The sequence below is a fragment of the Cervus elaphus genome, chromosome 13 (genome assembly GCF_910594005.1).
Source record: "Cervus elaphus chromosome 13, mCerEla1.1, whole genome shotgun sequence".
Classification (NCBI taxonomy): domain Eukaryota; kingdom Metazoa; phylum Chordata; class Mammalia; order Artiodactyla; family Cervidae; genus Cervus; species Cervus elaphus.
In genome coordinates, this window is record NC_057827.1 from 36120464 (window position 1) to 36135365 (window position 14902).

General features: G+C 54.2%; 1 protein-coding gene across 2 annotated transcripts in view; it reads right to left on the reverse strand.

Moving 5' to 3' along the window:
* LINGO1 (leucine rich repeat and Ig domain containing 1) overlaps positions 1-14902 on the reverse strand; it is a 212161-nt gene that overhangs the window by 126020 nt on the left and 71239 nt on the right. For both annotated transcript variants that reach the window (XR_006344449.1, XM_043922158.1), the window contains one exon: positions 3186-3229. The gene's annotated coding sequence lies outside the window, so the exon portion shown is untranslated. The remainder of the gene's footprint in view (positions 1-3185; positions 3230-14902) is intronic.

Here is a 14902-nt window from a genome sequence, read left to right on the forward strand (position 1 = left end):
CGTACTCAGCAGTGCCCCCGGCAGCCTTCAGTAATTGATACCCAGAGGAGGACAGCACAGCCGCCTTCCCACCACCACCGGCAGGGGCCGGAGTACAGAGACCCAAATACCACTGGCTTCAGCCACAGCTGGCTCAGCTGCCCACCCACCCGTAAGAGTAACCAGCCACCAACCCTGGCAATCATAGTAGCGCCATGGATGGGGCCCTTGCCACATGCCAGGCCGTGTTTAAAAGCTTCTCACACATCATCTTATCCAACATCCCCATGAGGAAGCGCCTGTTGCGCCCATGGTACAGATGAGGAAACTGAAGAACAGAGAAATTAGGAAACTTGCTGAAAGTCACAGCTCACAAATGGTGACAGTATGAACCCAGGTGACCTGGCTTCGAACTTGGGCTCTTAACTCTCTACTTTTCTGCTAAGTTTATCCCCAAGCATTATAGAAATGCCCATGACTGAAGGCCTGGTGGGGAGAGGGGAGAGGGCCATGGGGTCTCCCTTCTGTGCTGAGCTAACAGAGGTGAAAACCAAGGAAACAGAGACACTGACTTCTTAAAGCTGAAAATTACATCCCCAGGAATAGGATGTCAATCAGGGCACAGGCCTGACTCCCAGCCCCATCAGTCCCCTGTTTTAGATATGAGGGCAGTCACAGCTTGGGTCCACATCTCAGACCCACACCAAAAGTCAAGCCAGTGAATTCTGGCAGGCGTGATGGAGAGGGGGTGGGTGTATGGCAAGCCCACCTATCCAGGCCGGAGCCTTTCCCTAGGCCTCCTGGGCTCTGCTGGGTGGACCCAGGCCCCTTCTGGAGTGGCCCTCACATTTCTGGTCCCCTCAGATGCCCACGTGTGGCTTCACGTGGGGCAGAGCACTGACCAAGGCTGGCCACCACCCGCGCCCAGCCTTGAGTGCAGATGGAGCCTGTGCCCTGGTGTGACCCGCGGCTCCCCCTTCTGCCCCTGGACAGATGCTGCTGTAACCGTGGCTCCCAGATTTGCATAATGCCTCCCTGCCAGGCTCCCCGTGCCCCGCCCCCGCCATGTGGGCGCTGTTCCAGCACAGGTTTCTTCTCTTCCAAAGATTCCTCGGGCCATCCCAAGAGTCATAAATAATCAAACGTGCATCAGATGGCAGTTCCAGGTGTGCCAGATGACATCCCTTCAGACTTCTGCAGTCGCCCTGCGGATCTGAACCTGCCCTTCCCAGTTCTACCCCTAAGCAGCATCCCTGTAGCTGAAGCCCATGTCTGAAACAAGCACCTGGCTTGCTCTCACTCAACCGAGTGGGGCTGGGACCCACTTGGCCAACCAGGGGACGGTGAACTGCAGAGAGCAGCTAAGGGCAGTGACTGTGGGGTAGCTTCTAAGAGGGGCACACTCTGAGCAGAGGGGCTTAGTGTGCAGACACAGAGGAGAGGAAAGAGGGGTGTGCCACAGAGAGGGAACCCCAGAGACCAGCCAAGTGGCTTCATCGTGCAGCCCTGCTGATTGTGGTCCCCTGGTCCAGAAGGGAGTTCAGCTCCCACACCACATGTCATGGTTTCTCTGGAGGGCAGACCCCAGCTCCTCAGGAACTGGACAGGAGGCATGGTGGACAAGAGTGTGGCCTCCAACCATTCGTCTCCCCTTGGGAGGCCCCAAACGGGGGGCAATGTGTGGAGTAGTTGGGAGTGATGTGCAGACTGTAGAACTTGGAGAGAGAACCTGAGCCAGATCCTATCTTGGCCAACAGGGCCCCATCCCCACCTCCCAGCCTCGGCATTTCCACCTCTAGGAAGGGAACAAACTGCTCCCACTCATGAGCTATTGTTAAGATTAATGGGCTAATTAAAGTGTGAAAAATGTTTCTTGTAGACTCGAAAGAGGTGGCTAACCATGGCAAATTAATAACAATTAACACCCCTCCTCCAGGCAGTCTATCTGGACTGGGTTCACTGGGCAGTTTTCCCTCACAAGAATGGCAGGAAGTCTGTGCTGGCCTTTACAGGGGTGTCTGAGTTCTGCTCTGTTCCCCAGAGTCCTGCAGACTCTTCCCAACAACCAGACCCACCCCTTGCCTGACCCCAGGCTCTGTGCTCACAGAACTCAGTCCCTGAGGCAAAAATAACTGATGTGCCTTTTAATATCTCCTGAGCATCAACTGTGTTCTAGGCTCTGTAGCAAGCCTTCTCTGTACAGCACAGTGCCCTGAAGGATGCGCTGTGAAGGTCCCCTTTCACAGGTGGGGAAATGCAGAAGAGTCACAAAGACAAGGGGGAAGCCAGGACTCCAAACGGTTATCCCAGTGAACCCTCGCCCCGTGCGTGCAGCAAAGCTAGACTGTCAGATGAGGGTGGAGGACCAGGGAACCCTACCCTCAAGTCCCCCAGTGCTCCCCGCTGGCTGCTGCTATTACTGTGAAAGGCTTGGGGGGGATGGTGCCACCTCCCCCCCTTCACACTCCTCCGCTCCCTCCCTTGCGTGGAGGCGAGACTGACTCAGCAGACACCCTGGGGCCCCTGACGCCAAATTAGAGCCAGAGCCCTCCTAGAAATCATCCACTCAGCAAAGCCTCCTTGGAGCTGAAGTCCGAGGAGACACAAGAAACTGGGGGGAGGGGAGGGAAAGCGTCTGCCCTGCATGGAGACCTGCTGGGGCCTGTCCATGCAGCCCCTCATCAAACAGCATTCTCCAGGCCCCAGAATACTGTCCCCAAAATGCTTATGCATTGCAGAACACAACCAGGCCCCCCAACCCTGAGCTCGACCACCCAGAGCACCCACAGCCTAACTCATGCCCTGGCTTGTCCTTCACAGGCAGGCCCGCAGCTCTGCCCCCTGATCAGTGAGGGACCTCCAGGGTCCCCGAGCCCCACTCCTGACTAGTTCCTAGGCCAGCAGCTCCCAAACCCCAGCAGCTGCTCCCCAGCATTAGTGAGCCTCACCCCATCCGACCTAGGAACCACTCTCCTCTTTTCTTCCCTGAAAGCTGATCCCAAACCCCTTCTGCATTCTGCAACTGAGAAGCACCCCCAGGATCATGGCTGGAGGAGGGCAGGGGCTCCGGGAGATGGAAGAGGAGAAAGAAAGAAAGATGGCAGAGAGGGCCAAGCAGAAGGAGACAAGGCCTCTGGAACCTGCCCAGCATACACTTCACCCTCCGGTCTTCTCCTCATCCACCACCCCAGACATCCACTGCTTACCTCTAGGGGGTGCAAGCAGGCTCAGGGACTCTTCAGAGGGACACCTGCAGAGAGACAGCAGAGAAGGGGTGAGAGCACAGTCAGATGGAGACCTGCAGACTCTTCACCCAGAGAACCCGTCTGGCGATCAACCCCACCAAGCCTCTGCCCCACAGCCCAGGACAGAGGGAGTAGGAGACTGGGCAGCCCAGGGGTGCCAGACTCACTGCACAGAGTTAAGAATGCCCTTTTCCGTAAGTCAAGTAACCTGCTGCAGCTAGCTGGGGAGGGGCCTCAGGAGAGATGGAGTTATCCCAGAGGGTTCCTGCTGCAGGCCCAGAGCTCCACGTGGGCCCTGAGGGACGCGCACATATGCAGAGAGCAGCTGTCCCCTCCTACCTGTACCTGTGGGTTCTCTGGCCCCTGGACACACAGGATTGAGCCTCAGATTCCCCCTCCTGGGGTCAGATGTGGTGGCCAGAGGGAGCACCCAAGCTCTTTCTTTCACCTTTAAGTGGCACCTTAACCTGGTCATCTCAGCTTTGTCACCAGTTCACCCCATGACCCTGGGCAGGCCCACTCCCCTCATTGGGCCTTGACTTCCCCATCAATACCAGTGGGTGAATCAGAGTTGCCTGGAGGGCTTGTGAAAACACAATGTGCTGGGCCCCACCTCCAGAGTTTCTGATTTCAGCAGGTCCAGGATGGGGCCCAAGAATCAGCATTTCCAAGAAGCTCCCAGGCAATGCTGATGCTGCCATTTGGGGATCACACTTTGAGAACTGCTCGTCTAGTTGTGTCTGGCCTGCAAAGTGCGTAGTCCACACCCTCAAGGAGTTCACAGGCTAACTGAGGAGACCACACGTATGTGCACACACCACTGACTCAAGGAATGTGGAAATGTAGCTTATAGATCACAGAAGGAAATGTGGCTTATAGATCTACTAGGTTTGGGCTATGGGCCAGTGCAGTCGGGTAAGGCTTCCTGGAGGAGAGAAAGGCCTAATTTACCTTTCATTACATAATTGTAGTCTTATTCCTATATAAGTAATACAAGCATACCTTGCTTTATTGCACTTTACAGTTATTGTTTTTACAAATTAAAGGTTTGTGCCAATCCTGCATTGAGTAAGTCTATCAGCACCATTTTTCCAACAGCATTTGCTTGCTTCATGCCTCTGTGTCACTTTTTGGTAATTTTGCAACAGTTGAAACCCTCCACTAGCAAAAAGATTATGACTCACTGAAGTCTCAGATGATGGTTAAAATTTTTTTAGCAATGAACTATTTTTTAATTAAGGTATGAACCTGGTTTTTTCAGCCATAATGCTATTACTTAATAGACTGTAATATAGTGTAAACATAACTTCTATGTACACTGGGAGACCAAAAACTTCATGTGACTCACTTTACTGCAATATTCATTTTATTGTGGGGGTCTAGAACCAAACCCACAATATCTCTGAGGTGTGCCTGCACATGAAAGCGTTCTCTTGTTAAAGAGCTTCAGATACAGATGTTGTTGTTGTTTAGTCGCTCAGTCATGTCCGACTCTTTGCCACCCCATGGACTGTAGCCCACCAGGTTCCTCTGTCCATGGGATTTCCCAGGCAAGAATACTGGAGTGGGTTGCCATTTCCCTCTCCAGGGGATCTTCCCTACCCAGGGATTGAACCCACATCTCCTGCATTGCAGGAGGATTCTTTACCACTGAGCCACCAAAGAAGCCCTTCAAATACAGATACCTATAGGGTAAACATATTCTCACTCACAACCACATCTCCAGAGGTCCTGACTGCCCATCTGGTGTGAAACTTTCACTAAGCATTTGCACAGACATACAGAGAGGTGCACAAGTGTTTATATATAGAACAAACCCTCGGTTACACACCAGGCAGGAAAGTGTCTGTGCTGGTGTATAATCAGGTTCCTCACTTAATAGATTTTGGAAAACTTTCCCTATCTATATATAAAGATAATAATGATCACTGCTTGTATTCACTGAGCACCTACTATGGGCCAGATACTGGGTTGAGCACTATATGTATTAACCCATTTAATTATCGTAACACTCCTCTCCCCAAGATGGGGGCTGCTGTTAGCCTAATTTGTAGAGGAGAAAACCAAACTGCAGAGTAACCTGCCCAAGAACGTCCAGCCCAGGGAGTGGCTGAGCACATGAACACCAGTGTCCACGCTCCAAACGGAGTCCCCCCATGCTCAGTGCTACATGGAGGAACTCCACTCAGGGACAAACGCTCACCTACTTAATCAGACCTCCCAGGATGAGTGCTTAGGGGGTTCCAATTTTTTATTTCCATTGCTAGGAAAAAGCCTGCCTCTTTGTACACATGCATTCCTAAAAAGTAGGTCAAAAGGTGTACACACCTTACTTTTTTCTTGCAGGGGGTGCACTTCTTAGTTCCCCAATCAGGGATCAAATCCACGCTCCCTGCAGTGGAAGTTGGAGTCTTAACCCTTGGACCACAGGGGTGAGATCTCAGGGTATACACATTTTAAATTTGGATACACTGCCAAATTGTCCTCCAAAAATGTCTATGCCAACGCCAGGCTGACTATTTCCCCAGGTGAATGCCTACTGAAGAACAATACCCATTTATTGAGTACGTTACTAGTTGCTAGATCCAGTAACATCTGGGTTGTCATTTCTATTTTGCAGATGTGGAACGGAGGCTCCGAGAGGTTAACTTTATCACCCAAGGTCACACATCTGATAAAGAACATATCGATTTTCTTTGATATTATGGAGGAAGAGAGAGAGGGAGGACAAAAGGGAGGGCGAGAGGGAGAGATGTTCCTCAACCCACATGACCCACATGCCCTTCCATCTTTCTGCTCCCATTTATAGCAAAGGTCTCGAGCAGTCCCTACTCAGCGTCTCAGCCTCCACTCCCTCACTTCCAGCTCTTCCTCACTCCCTCTCCAGTTGTGCTTCCACTCCGTCACTCCACAAAACTGCTCTTCTCAAGGTTCCCAGAAACCTCCGTTTTGCCAAACCCAGCAGTCACCCTGATGGGGCTAACTGCTTCCTCCGACAGGAAACACTTTATCTCTGAGCTCCCAGGATTCAGCCTCTCCTGGTTGTGCTCCCAGGCTTTCCTCCCTTCTCACCCAACCTGCCTCCAAGCATCCAAGGCCCCAGGGCTGGCAGGGCTCTCTGCTCTCTCCCGTCTAATTCCCTGCTCTCACTGGTCTCTGTAGCTTTAAATCCAGCCACGCCCCCAATCTCTCTCCAGCCCCAGCTCTCTCCTGAGCACCAGCTGCGTGTATCCACAGGCCTATTTGTCATCTCCACTTGCTCATCTAAGAGACCTGTCCAAAACAGAACTCTTAATTTTTATCCCCAAAATTACATCTCCCTCAAGCCTTGACTCCTCTCTGCCTCACCCCACACCCAAGCCATCAACACACCAGGTCAGTACAACCCCGGAAACACATCCCAAACCTACCTGCTTCCCCTGTTCCTCTGCTCTTGCCCTCATCAGCCCTTGCCTGGATAACTGCAGCAGCCTCCTGCCTCTCCGGGCTCCCTGATCCCACCCTGGTCCCAAACTATCACAGCAAGCACATAATGGTACAGATAGAATCCTTCGCTCTCCAGCCATGTGCAAGGGGTTTCCATGGCAGAGAGAATCAAGTCCAGACTGTTCAAAGTCTGCCCACCACGGCTCAGAATTCACCTTGAACCGCAATCTGGCCCCCTCCCACACCAGCCAGTTTCGGGGACTCTATCATTGCTGCTCCTTCTGCCCAGAATGCTATTTCCCCAGACCTTCTTATCATCCTGTTCAAATGGGACCTCCTCTATCTTCCCTGGTCACCCCCAGCCACCCCAACCTCTCCCATCTTTCATGGATTTTATCCCTGCTGCTGCTGTTTAGTCGCTTCAGTCATGTCTGACTCCTTGCAACCCCATGGACTGCAGCCAGCCAGACTCCTCTGTCCATGGGATTCTCCAGGCAAGAATACTGCAGTGGGTTGCCATGCTGTCCTCCAGGGAATCTTCCCAACCCAGGGATCAAACCCAGATTTCCTGCATTGCAGGCAAATTCTTTACCGCTGAGCCTCCAGGGAAGCCCCAGACTTTATCCCTATCTGACATTATCTTGTTGATTTACTCCTTGTTGTTCATGCATCTCCTCATCATAAGATGAACCCAGTAAGGCAGGGAGGGACCATATGCATCTTACTCACCTCTGCATCCACCTCCTACCATGTGCGGTACTCGGCACATAGCACTCAGTAGATATCTGATGAATGAATGAATGAGTGGGCAGAGGCAGCTCTATCTGACTCCAAAGCCTGTACTTCTGTTTCCTACACAACCTGCTCCCATATGAAGCAGGAAGCAGCCAGAAGGCAGACCCGGCAGGGCAGGACCCTCTGAGCAAAGGCAGGGAGGTGGGCGCAAAGCTGAGACAAAGCCAGCTGGAGTGGCGGATGCACGCGGGAGAGCAGCAGGCCAAGTCCAGCAGCCCCTGCCCCAGGGGGGAACTGGGGCCCTCACACCTGCCAACCTGTCCCATTCAGGAGGGAGCCTTGGGGGGCGGCCGGCAACTGAGCGCGACTGGCGGGGGGCCGGGATGGCTGCCAACAGCTGGCGCTGCTGCCAGGCAGCCAAGTAATCGTGTTAGCCAGCGGAAATTGGTCCAGGGAGTTTTTTTCCTTCGCCTCCCGTTTTCTTTCTCTTCTCTTCCCCCTCGGAGCTGCAAGACTCGGAAGATTGATCTTTGCCTGAAACGGAGGAGATAACTCGATATAATGAACTCCTCTGTCCCTCTTGCTGTTTGGAGCTTTTAAAAAATTTAAAAGGGCTGGGGACAAAAAAGCTCATCCTCAGGGTTCTCTGGGGCTGCTCATCCTCCCTTGGAAGCCCCCACCTCTGTTCATGCCCCTCTCCCAATTCTCCATCTGCCTCCTTCCCCCTTCTTTTTCCCTTGGGATGCCTTGATGGAACAAAGGTTAAAAATATCCCCTTTCTCTCGCAGGTTTTAAAAATAATTTCGTTGAGGTCAGGACTGGATCGGCCAATGGCCCTGCCTCCCACAGCCCCACCCCCATGGCTGTCCCCACTCCCCAGAGTCACCAGCCAACCTGGGGGTGACAAGTTGGCGCAGACCCCCTCTTCTCAAAGCATTTCCAAAGGGAGCCGCGAGGCCTGGCCCGCCCACTGAGGCGCTGCCAGAGACGACTTTTGTTCCAGCAAAGGGCTCTTTAAAGAGCTGCCTAAAGACGCACAAAAGAAGCTCAGCTCCAACTGGGACCCAGGTTTTGCCCCACCTCACTGGAGGTCCATGCCTCCCCATCCCCAGTCAACCCCACCCTCCTGCCTGGGACTCTTGGCTCTGTGCTGCAACATATGTCCACACAATTAATCAACATTTATTGAGCACCTACTCTGTGCGGAGCATTGGACTGGCAGCTGGGGACCCAAGGGACCACCAGTCCCTTCTGATTCCTGCCCTCAGTGGCCCAAAAGCCTGGTGAGCAATCAGGGATCACACTGGTTGGGGCGGGGCAGGGCGGGGGCACTCTGAGAGCATAGACAGAGGTCAGGGGAGGCTTGCCTGAGATAGCATCCTTAGAGCAGAAATCTAAGGACAAGGAGACCACAGGTCAGAGGGTGTGGGTGGAGGGTTCCAGGCATCATCGGGAGGGTCTGCTCTCAGACCCAAGTGTGGGGTGGGCGGCTTCTTCCCTGGGCTCTCTACCTGCAAAGGGAGGCCAGATCCCATAATTCCTTACCTGACATTCAAGTCCCTTTCTAGCCTGGACTCTGACCCCAAGACTCCCCTCATCTCCAGCCTCCTCCTTCAAGGGACAGCTCAAATGTTGCCTCATCAACCCCTGGGCAGGAATTTCTACTCCCTCAGTCTCCTACACCAGTGCCTCCCCACCCTGCCTGTGGGATTCTACAGGCCCCCTGCTCACGTGGGTCATGCTGAGCAGTCTCTGTGTAGCCAGAGCCCCACACATAGCCAGCAGTGTGTGGCAAGTGGAAGGGAGCAACTGGGACACCATCAGAAGCTTCCGGCTCAGATCAGTGATGGCTGAAGGCATCAGAGAGAGCTTCCTGAAGAGGTGGGTCAGGGCTCTGAATAAAGAAGGATGTGGACAATAGAAGCCAGGGCCTGGGGGGTGGCAGGAATCCAGGGCAGCAGAGACAGAGCCACTCAGGAAAGGCCCGAGGAGGCAGGCACCCCAAAGCCTAGGCTGATCACTAAGCTGTGGCCCTTAAGAAGTCACAATGGAAAAGGGGAAACTGAGGCTCAGAGAACAGCTGCTTCTACAAAGCAACAGAGGCAGGTGGGATGCTGTCCAAAGGTCCTTAAGCAGTCCTTGTCCACCAGCACCCATTTCCAGTACTGTGCGTGCGAAGTTGCTTTAGTCATGTCCAACTCTTTGAGACTCTATGGGCTGTATCCCACCAGGCTCCTCTGGCCATGGGATCCTCCAGGCAAGACTACTGGAGTTCATTGCCATTTCCTTCTTCAGGGGATCTTCCCAACCCAGGGATCGAACCCACGTCTCTTAAGTCTCCTGCATTGGCAGGCGGGTTCCTTACCACTAGCGCCACCTGAGATGCCTCCACCCCTATTAGAAGAGCTCACAGACCAGTAGGCAGGCAGGTACCACACCATGTGGCCTGTGGATGGGGGATGGGAGCCTGGAGAGTCCAAACCTGAGCGAGGGAGGGAAGAGAGAGCCAAAGTGGTTCTCTGAGATGTTTGCTGGGCCAAGAAAGGCACTTCAGGCAGCAGGTCATCCCAGGCGAGGGAAGACCCTCCAGCAGGTCTGTTTTCTTTGCCCCCACCCAGGGTTTCTGGCTTGGCCAGGCTCCTAGGAACACAGTCAGCCCACTCCAGCCTGAACCTTGAAAAAAACCATCCCCTTCCCTACCTACCATATTGCCCCAGGAGGCTGTTCTGAAAAAGCCCTGGCCAGTCTCAGGCTTTCTGCCCTTCACGTTGGGGCCCTGAGGTCCCAGCCTCCTGGGCCCAGGGACACAGAAGAGGCGAAGAGCTCTTACCCAGGAAGGCCCCTGACACTGCCTGCTCCTCTTGCAGCTCCCGGGCGGCCCCGGAAACCAAGCCTGGCCACCCAAGAGGGGCAGGCCACAGCTCCCACAGATGGTAGTGTGGCCAGCCTCTCTCCCCAGGGCCCACCACTGCCAGGAAGAAACGGAAAGGCCCAGCCTGACCTTGTGGTTCTGCAGGCAAGTGGCTTCCCGCCTCAGCTTCTCCAGCGCAGCCCCCTGGGCCTGTGGGCTCTGCGGGCATCAGGGCCGGCTGGAGGCACAGGAAGCTCCGTGTAACCAGCCCGGCCTGCTGCTAGGGCCTGAAGCCTGGTCCCCACACAGACCAGGGAAGCCTCGCCCAGAACGTCCAAACACAAGGCTTCCCAAGACCTCAGCTGAACCCAGAGAGGAGCAGGGCTGAGAGGAATCAGGGTTCAGACTGAGGGAGAGAGTCTGGTGGAAGGAGGGGCAGAGAGAGGCTCGGGCCATACTCAGTGGGCAAAGCCTGAATGCCAGGTGGAGGGAAATATTGGGCACCACCATCTGTGTCCAATAGCTCATGGGCTGATCCAAGCAGAGGAGTGGGGCTCAGCCAGTTACTGGCAAATGTGAGGCCAAAACAGAGGGGCCGCTCCAGGGATGCTGATTGACCTGTCTGAGCCTCCCAGGCCCAGGCCCAGCTCTGGTCAGGCCAGAAAACCTGCTGTTGGGCATGTGTGGAGTTGAACATTTTTTCCTAAGCCTCTGAGGGGTGAGAAGGCCCAGACTGGTCCCCCCACCACGGTCTCCCGGCCAGTCCAGCCAAAGTCACCCCTGCCCATCACTGTACCTTCTCCCCATGGCCTCTGGGGAGCAGAGTCACAGCAAATAGGGGCTTGAGGAGGCACCGTGGAGTAGGGGGCCGGAGCCTGACACAGCAGCTCACCTTCCCTCCCCTCCTAGCAGCCCTCCGAGGCGGGTGTGGGCATCCCCATTTCAGAGAGCAGAACAAGGCTGAGTCGAAGACATAGCATCTAGCTCCCAGTCCAACAATGAGAAACAACCAAGTGATGCGCAAAATCATAACTTTTATCCAGCCCGTCAGAGAACTGAGGTCACGAGGCAAGCAGGGGAACCAAACTGCAGAGGGTGACAGGCCGCTCCAAGGAGCGTGAGACACACACACTCTGTTTCACCCCTGGCGGAGAGGGGAGGAAAGGGCGCTGCCAATACAGCAGGAGAGCAGAAGACAGCTACAGGTGGACGAAGTCTCAGGGGCTGAGTGTGGGTCAGTATGTAACTAACCATGCAGATCCCACAGTCCCAGGCACAATGGGGGTTGGCCTTCGTCACCAGCCTGTTTTCATGGGCTCCCACAATACCCATGCGAAAGGGGGGAGCGCACAGTAGGAGATGGAAGAAAGACCCCTCAGTGCACAGACAGGACACCCAGCCCACCTCTCCTTGTTGACCTGGCTGTCCCTGGAACTTCTCCAACCTCTGTGCCAGGCTCCCCAGCCAGCAGGGGTCTCTCTGGGGGATCTTGTCAAACCCTAATCCTCTCTGTGCTCCTTCTCACATCAGTTGCATCCACAACCATCACCTTCACCAGGGCCCACAGGGTAGTGATAGAGGGCCAGTGGGGAGCCAAGGAACTGGGGAGCAGACAGACAGCACCTCTCACATCTTCCTTGTGAAAGGGGGCACATGACCCCAATACCCCAAGGCAGAGTTGAGGGGCTGAAAGGGCATAGATGACTGGGGGTGGGGCCAGAGCTGAGGCTTCCTGGGTCAGGCCTGTGCCCTGTGCCCTGCCTGAGGAGCCTCAGCCTAAAATGGGTTGGCAGGGTCTGCTCCAATCCTTCTGCAGACAGGCTACTCTGGGCACAGAGCGGGGAGTGATTCTCTTTTCTTTCTCCCTTTAGATAGCCAAATTATAGTGCAATGTAAAAGCAGAGGCAAAGGCATCAACTTCAGGAGTTATTCTCTTTGTAATGAGTAAGTGGGGAGGACAGAGGGAGGAAGGAGGGAGACTGAAGATTTGCGGTTACTGCAGGTGGAGGGCAGAGTAGAAGGAAAAAACCCCAGGCCGCTGCTGGGGGAGGGAAGCAGCAAGGCAGGGGGCCAGCTGGAGGGGGTGCTTCTGTGAGCCCAGGGGTTGGGGTCCTTACCTCCCAACCAAGCAGGAAAGGTGGGATCTGAGGAGCTCAGGCGGTGAGCACTGCAGGCTCCAGGAGCAGTTCGGGGCCCACCCTACTTTCATTTATGCAGCCAGACAATCAATAAGTATTTCTTGAGCACCTATTATGCTCCAGGCCCTGAGGGTCCTCAGTGAGTAAGATAGACAAGGTCCTTGAAAGGGAAGTGAATATGTTGTAGACAGGCTGGTCCAACACCTCCAGGGAGGCCTAGACACTGGTTGCACACCAGACACGTCAGTGAGACACCAGGAAAGCCCAGAGTAGAGGTAAGAGCAGAGGTTTGGAATTAAACAGGCCTTGGTCTGAATCCTGGACCTTCATCATGAGCCATGTCCATGGGCAAGTCCCCCACCTTCTCTGAGCCTCAGTAACAAAAACAATAGCAGCTAACTTTTATTTAACAGTTACAGCGTACTCAGGTTTGTTCTATGACTTTACCTGCATGTGTGAATGTGTGCATACTCAGTCATTTCAGTCTGACTCTTTGTGACACAATAGACCGGTAACCCACCAGGCTCCTCTGTCCATGGGGATTCTTCATGCAAGAATACTGGTGTGGGTTGCCATGCCCTCCTCGAGGGGATCTTCCTAGGGATTGAACCTGCATCTCTTATGTCTCGTGCATTGGCAGGTGGGTTCTTTACCACTAGTGCCACCGGGGAAGCCCCTTTACATGTATAAACTCATTTCATCAGTACAATAACACTATGAAGTAGGTACTATCATTATCCCCCTTTTCTTGGAAGAAACCAAGACATAGAGAAGTTGTGGAGATAGTGTGTGAGTGGAGACCAGTGTAGGGTCACCTAATGGCTCCTGAGACATCTGAGGACATGAGTACCTGAGTTTGAAAGAGTAGATTATAAGAACTGGGTCAGGATAAGTCAGTCAGTAACACTGCCTGGGGGCCCTTCATAAGGAACATGGGTGTGAGTGAGGGACCTCCTCCACTTCGTGCCATGGTCTCCCATCCCTCACCCAACCCCAAGGCTGAAAGCACCTACTTGTCTCTCCACCTGTCCAATTCCTGCTCAGCTATTTTCTCAGGTCCAGAGCCAGTACTGTTACTGCCTCCAAGAAGCCAGCCCAGATTGCCCAGCATCCTTTGGAGCACCTTGAACCTGCAGTCTAGTTGAGGACTAAAGCAGCCGTAGAGGGTAGAACTGCCCTTGGGCCATGAGGAAAGGGCCATCAGGTGTAGAAGCATGGCTGGTGGGGAGGCGAGCCCTGCCTGGAGGATAACAAGGCACCCTACCCTGCAGGAGACTCAGGCAAGACGCCGTGCTCGTTGGCAGCAAAGCTAACGTGATGGATGACACCATTCAGTAAGAAATAAATCCCGAGACCCGCGCGCCAGGTGAACTGGGGGGGTGTATCCGTCTTAGAGATGCTTAATGAATGTGCCAGCTGCAGTGGATGGCAGCACATACATCTGCCTCCCACCCCTCTCCAGCTCCTTGTGCTCTGGGACCACCCTCATCCCCAACCCTCAGGCTCAGCCCTTTCCCTAAGCTCTCCTAGAATCAGGATGGAGGGTACAGGAGAGGTGCAGAGATTAGCTGGTCTGGACAAAAACTCCCATTGCACAGACTGGAAAACTGAGGCTCAGAGAGAGCAGCAACTTACCCAAGGTCACATATGAAGCCAAATGCAGAGCCTAGACTAGAACCCAGGCCTCCAGCCAAAGCCCACGTGGCCACTCCCTTAGACTCTACTCTCCAGGGACTTCTCCAAACCCTCCCTGCCTTTAAGTTCCGCTGAGTTTCCCCCCATCCCCAGGCACAGGGCTCCTCCAGAATACTAATCCTGGACCCTTCTGTTCCTCTGTTCCCCTCTCCTACCACGACAAAACGGCCACACCATGGCAGGCACCCAGGGCTTGTGGTCACTGCTGGTAGGACTGAGTCGTTCACAGTGAGTCCAAGTCGGAGAACAGGCAGGTCCTAAGGGTCCACATTCATGACCAGATAAGATCCATCCCTGGAGACCCCTCCCAAGCACCAGACCTTCGGTTCCCTCCCTGGGTTAATCACTCCTACTGTGCGCCTGTTAATTATCCTTGGACTGGTGACCCCTTACTTCCTAGAAGAGCAGAGGTCAGCCTGGCCCTGGCTGCTGCAGAATGTCTGCCAATTCCCAGGCCGGGCTTTCACCAAACTGATAGGCAAGTATGCTCAGAACAAATCCCTCAATCAAATTAACGAGATGCTGACCTGCCATGAACAGAGCAGAGGGAACCTCGGGGAAGCGGGTAGGGGCAGAGAAGGGCCAGAGAACGAGCTGCATGCAACGACACAGGAACCAGGCAAGCCCCCACCCCAGCATCTTCCCGCAGCTGCCACCACGCCTGAAATGTCACCATTAAAGGGAAACATCGTTCCTTTGGGGTTCAGAGGCATAAAAGTCTCCTATTAAAGTGAAAATATCTTGGAGAGAAATCACACCCTCAGTCATTATCCACCTCCACGCGTCAGCGCAGGAAGTGGGCAGAAGGAGGGGGAAGCATGGGGGAACCTACT